The sequence below is a fragment of the Pteropus alecto genome, unplaced genomic scaffold, assembly GCF_000325575.1.
Source record: "Pteropus alecto unplaced genomic scaffold, ASM32557v1 scaffold67, whole genome shotgun sequence".
Lineage (NCBI taxonomy): Eukaryota > Metazoa > Chordata > Mammalia > Chiroptera > Pteropodidae > Pteropus > Pteropus alecto.
In genome coordinates, this window is record NW_006441061.1 from 4,921,179 (window position 1) to 4,927,372 (window position 6,194).

At 56.0% G+C, this 6,194-nt stretch overlaps 1 pseudogene; it reads left to right on the top strand.

Moving 5' to 3' along the window:
* The first annotated feature begins 2,074 nt into the window (after positions 1-2,074).
* LOC112484819 lies at positions 2,075-2,190 on the top strand (annotated as a pseudogene).
* The last annotated feature ends 4,004 nt before the right edge of the window (positions 2,191-6,194 follow it).

A 6,194-nucleotide genomic window follows, 5' to 3' on the forward strand; every position in this document is an offset into this window, starting at 1 on the left:
GAAGCAGACGCATTTAACGAGGTGGCCGTGACACCCAGCCCTGGACGACCTTGCCGTTGAAGAAGTCAGGCCTTGCCCCTAAGAAGAGAACCAGGCGCCCTGTGCTGTTCCCCAGCTGGGGGGCTGGAATGGGGTGTGCGGGTCTTGCTGTAACAGCTACGGGACCTTCGGGGCATGATGCTTGATCCCATGAACACAGCCTGCAGGTGTGGCTGTGTGTGTCCCATGCGGGTCTAATCCTTGGGCTCAGATCAGCCTGCACCAGTCAAGTGAGCCCCAAACGCAGCCCAGGAATTCCGGTTGCTCTTGGCCGCTTGGAAACGCTCTCTGAGGGTCTGTGTGGGGCGGGATGGTCCCCAGGGTGGCAGGGCATGGAGACCGGGCTTTCCACCTCCCAGCATCTCCCTTCCCTGCCTGCCACAGTTCCTCCTGCTTCTCATTAGGGCAGAGCTGTGGGAGCTGCGGGGTTTACAGAGCTGTGAGTGTCGCATGGCGTTGTCTTTTATCCTCCTGGCTGAGCAGTCCCCCAACCCGCTGATCTCTCCTGGGTCCTCTCACTCCTCACGGTTGGGTCAGCAGGCTCTCTTTTGCCTTTCGCAGGGCCCCTGGGGAGGCCTGGACTCTCTCACGAGTTCCCGCCATCCCTGGCCACCTCGGGGGTTTGCTGGGATGAGTGTGGCTGTCCCTGGATGGGAGCTGCCAAGCCGCTGGGCCTTGGAACAGGTGTACACACGGTCCACTGGCCCGAGCCGCAACACGCCCTCTCTGCCCTCTGGAACACAGCGTGCTTGTGTGTACCTTCCTGGGGAACAGAACGAGCTGTTCCCGCTCCTCTGGGGAGGCCCCTGCAGGGTGGGGAGGGGGCAGCAGGAGGCGCAGAGCAGGCCGGGAACATCCTCCCAGTGCCAGGCCCCTAGGGCCCGAAGTGCAGGAACCAGGAACATCGGCCCCTGCGCCATCCTCCCTCCCTGCCCCCCTGCTGCCGGCCCCTGGCAGAGCCCGCCCCTCCTCTCTGTGTTTGGAGCTGAGGGATTCTCAGGCACATTCCCTAAGCTTTTGGGTTGAAAAGACCAATACCATTTCCAAAGAAAATTTGGGGGACGGATAGGACGATGCCAATTTTTAATTTTGCTAGGGAAGGGTGTTAATGAGAACTAACAAAACAAAACAAAAACATATACACATTAAAAAAATCCCATCATCAACTATCACTCCATTTCATGAAGTAAATCACACTTCAAAATGCAAAAGGTATGAAGGACATGATCTTCAAATGAACATTGTTCCCCAAAAGGAGCATTTGAAGACTTCACACTGTCTCTTGTGCCATAAGACGTGGGGCAGTTTTGCCAGAGCCGAGGACCTGGCAATGGTCCCTAACGGGGAACTTATGAAATCTAATGGCCATAAAGTGGCTGCTCCACCTCTGGCCATCACATCTACATTCCAGGCAGGAAGAAGGGAGGCAGGATGAAGCATATCTTCCTTGAAATCTTTGCCTTTTAATTCAAGAAGGGAAACCTTCCCCAGGCTCCTCCGCCTTCATCTCCTTGGCCAGAACTGGGTCATATGCCCACCCCTAGCTGCAAGGGAAGCTGAAACGTTGAATATTTTAATTTTCTGGACTCCGATAGAGGAAAGCCAGAGGGAAAGCGGTTGGAAGGGGTCTTTGCACAGGTGGTTTTCTGCAAAGTCTCAGCTTTAAATACATCTCATCCCCCTTTCAGTCTGTGTGGAACCCCGAGATCTTATGACTGACCGTGGCTCCCAGCACCCAGTTCTGTAAGCAGCCTGAAATCCCAGGCCTCTTCATCGATCCAGATCAGTCTCAATTTCAGAAATACCGGCGTTGTTCCTGCTTGTTGTTGGGTTTCTGGATCGAAGAGGGCCCAATTTCAAAGCCTGTTTTAGAGGAAGGCTCCCAGACAGAGTTGCCAGATAGAATACAGGACAGCCGGTTTTCCGTGAGTTTCAAATGAGCAGTGAGGATGTGGTTCCATAGTGCAGTGCTTAGCACATCTGCTTTATATGCAGAAGGTCCTGGATTCACACCTCAGTGGAGCCACAGTCCATGGTCTATGGCCATACCATCCTGAACAAGCCCAATGTCTGATCTTGGGAGCTAAGCAGAGTCGGGCCTGGTTAGTACTTGGATGGGAGACCACCTAGGAAGATCAGGTGCTGTAGGCATAAATAACGATAAATTTTTTAAAAAATTAATAGAGAATACTTTTTTTACTTTAAGTATTTGGATGGGATATACTTAAACTAAAATGTTATTCATCATTTATTTAAAATACAAATTTAACTGGGTGTCTTGTATTTTTATTTGTTAAATCTGGCGACCCGGCCCCCAAAGTCTCAGCTTCTATGGCGGAAGATGTAAGAGAGGGGCTCCAGGTGAGTCTGAAACCACCCTACCATGTCGCTTTGGGAATGTCACCTCTCTGGGTTCCAGGAAGGCCACCCCTTCCTGAAGCTCCCACCTCCAGCGGGACCAGGTCCTTGTGGGGCCCACGGAGCATCTATCGATGAAGGAAGGACAGCAAGGCCCAGTCGGCACTTGGCGTCGCTCCAAAAAGCCCTCTAGACCCGGAACCGACCTGACATAGGACGAGCGCTGCTCTCAAGTTGAGCTGCACGATTTTGGAGGATTGTATAGTCCAAATGGCCAAATGTCAGCACTTTCGTACAGTTCAGCCTAATAATTTTGCTCATAAAGAACAGACAGGGATTCTGTAATGTCTCTGCCTCACGGGGCAGAATGAGGTGAATGTGGGGTCGAGCAGATTTTCTGCCTTTTCCCAGCCAGGAGACCTTGGGCAAGTCACTTCCCCTTTCTAGGCCTCGGCTTGTCCCCATCTGTAAAATGGGTCTGTTTGCAGAGAGGGCTCCATGAAGCATGTTTGTGGGGTATGGAACTGAGCTCAGCAAGCGGGATCAGTGTCTTCCTGTCCCTGCTGCTCCCCGTAAACCCTCGCTTACCCCACCTGTCTCCTGGTGGAGGCCTCTCCTGGTGGGGCGCAGGCTTCGAGGTGTGCGGGGGGGACCGAGGGTAGGGGTGGTCCACCTGGGCAGAGCCCCACTGGAGACCAGAAGCCTTCTCTGGTCTCCTCTTCCCTGCCCCTGTGTTGCCACGCGTCCACGAGCTCTAGGTAGGTGGCCCCCAGAGGTGGCACAGGAAGGGGAGCTGGTGTAACACAGCCAGCAGGCCCCCCCGAGGGAGGCCTGGCTTCACACCTCACGGCAGTTCACAGCACCCCATGAATGACCACCGTGGGGAGTGGAGCCCTCTCCAGCCTGCACCTGAGCTCACCTGTTATCGCCATCCATCAGCAGTGTCTAGACTTCAGAGTGAGCCGGACAGCCAGGCGGCCGGGGGAATCACTCAGAGGTGGTCCTTGCAGATTCAGGGGAGGGTTCTCTGTCCCCTGGCCAGACCTGCTGTTCCTCTTTCCAACTGTGATGCCTGCGGAGCTGCAGCTCCAACTTTCAGACCTGTAACGGGGAGCGGGCTCCTCCAGATTTCGGACCTGTAACAGGGTGCGGTCTAGGGTGCTGTCCCACCCCCCAGCCTGGCGCCCAGTGGATGCACAGCATTGCTGGCCACATTGAGGCATGTCTTGTGCCAACCCCTCGTTTTCCAGGGAAACCAAACCCCGAGAAAGTGCAACCCAGAGCTGGCCTCACCCCTGGGCAGCCAGGACCCCCAGCGATGGGCCACAGCCATGCCAGCAGAATCTGAGCAGGGAGGAGGAAGATCAAAGCCACAGAGCTGCCCAGGGGGTTTGGGGGAGCAGTTAGCAGCAGCTCAGGAGAGAGGAGACTGGGGAAGGCAGCCCCCGCAAACTGAACCCAGGGGAGGCCTCTCTCCTCCTGGCTCCTCCCCGTTCCTCTGCATTTCTTCCTTTTCCTCCTCTTCCTCTCATCCCAACCTTGGTTGAAGAGCAGGCAGAGATCCAGCTGGGCGAGGCGTACGTGTGGGCACATGTGCGTGTGTGTGTGCGGTGTGCACGTGTACGCGCGTGCCTGTGCCTCCGTGCATACGTGCACGCGTGGTTCGCGTGCGCGTGTGCTTGCGTGTGTGCATGTGTGCATTTGCGTGTGTGCATCGTGGATGTGTGCATGCGTATGTGTGGCGTGCAGGCGCGAGGAGGGGGGCCGCTGAGGCTCTAGAGGGGATTTAAAGCCGCTTTCTCGGCTGCGGCGTGAGCGCTCCTGATAAACAGCCCGCGAGCCGGAGCAGAAGCGCTGGCGGCGGCGGGAGGCTGCGTATCAGAGCTCCTGGCAGGCTCGCAAAAAGCTGTCCCCGGCCCCGCGCGCCGCTCTATCAGCCCACGGAGGGAGGGCGGGGGCGGAGGGAGGGAGGGAGAGAGGGAAACAGTATTTGCTTCAGCCCTTAATCACGGAATTTGAAATCCCAGCGAGTCAGTGCCATTTATTTTCAGAGGCTGTCAAGGCTGGTTTCAGCATTTAAAAGAAAGGAGGATAAAAACCATTTGCATTTTTCTCCCTCTCGCGCCTGCCGGCTCCCTCTGCTCTCTCCGCTCCCCCTCGCTCTCTGCTCACCTCGCGGGGAGCTGGGGCCGGGTGTCGGGGAAGGAGTGCCAGAGAAAGATTTTTCCAGGCGCTTTGGGCCCTGGCTGCGGTGGGGGCTGCCCCAGCCAGAAGCAAGGGCGTCTGTGTGATTATGGCGGGCTGGGGGCCCGAGTCTGGTCCAGCGGGGCTTGGGGTGGCAGATGGATAGAGGTGGGAGCCAGACTTGACCAGAGCTACGGGATCGAGGATTCTGGGCGCTGTCTGCAGGGCTCTCCTCGGTCGTCCCCAAAAGAGCCTTGTTCCCCAAGTTTGCTCCAGCTTCGGGGGGCCCATCAGTCCTTCCTGGCTTCCACAGTGGAAGTCTAGGATGTTGGAGTTGCACAGGGAGCTAGGACACCCCCAGAACTGCACAGATAGGGAAACGAGGCCTAGAAAACAAGAATGACATGGCCAAGGTCACACGCTGGCAGAACCAGGATAAGGACGGGGTCTTTATATGCATCAAGCACATGTTCTGTGCAGGCGCCAAGGACAAGGGGCTCTGATCGGCACTGGACGCTGGGCCTGGTGTTGGGCTAGGCAGTCTTTGCAATCAGAAGGACCGGGGCTCAAATTCTGGCCTTGCCACTTTCCAACACGGTGACCTTGGCCACTGTTCTCTCTCTGACCTTCAGATGGAGCTCGCAGGACCTCCTTTGAGGACCAAATCAACACGTGCACTGCACTGGGAGTGTGAGTTGTCTCTGTCACGGTCGCCGTCACCGTCGGCAGCATCTGTCTTGTGTCCCCCTCACCTACTCTGCTTCCATGGTGTCTCTAGCGCTTCTTGGGGGAAAGACTTGGGCTCCGTGGCTGGATGATTCTGTCCCTGAAGAGCCTCTGAGGCTGGGGCATGGACACCCCGGGGTGAGGCCGGGTCTGCTCCCCAAATCCATTGTCGGGGTTCAGTGAGTTCAGGCATGCGATGCCCCTGGCAGAGCAATGAGTGCTTGTCATTGTGTTACTTTCATCACTGTGATTATGTGCCCACCCATCCCACAGACTCCAGGCTTCTTGGCCAGAACCCTGCAGTCCATCTCGAACCCCTACTCACCCCGGGGCGAGGGGCGTCCCTGCTGGGGAAGATGAGATGGAAGCGGGAGAGGAAAAGAGCCCCAGGCCCTTAGAGGAAACCACCCACTTTTGCCCAAAATGAGGCTCAGAAGTAAGTTCTGGTATTTTTTGCAGAAATTCAAGATGCCCCACCCCCGACCCCCCCTTTTTTTTAAATTACAGTACAGAAGGTTGTAAAAAATAGTGAAATTACCTCCCTCCCAACACCTCACAATTCTACTCCCCAAATAATCAGCAACGATGAGCTTACAAACGTGATGTCTTCCAGCTTTTTCTGTCGCTACAAGCGCGTATAAACACTTCTTTTTTATGAGTTGGGCAATGCCGGATGCCCGGTTTGGCGACCTTTTTTCTTTTAGACAAGATGGTGTCCTTTCCAAGGAGACTTCCTTCTTTCGTTCCTCTTCACGGCTGTGTTGTTCTCCCTCGTGTGCTCGTACCTGCATGCGGTTATCTGATCCCCAAGGGAGGATCGGATAACGGGCAGGCACTGTTCCTGGCATCCGAGGGGCCGCTGCCCGGGCAGCAGGTGGGCGGCTGTG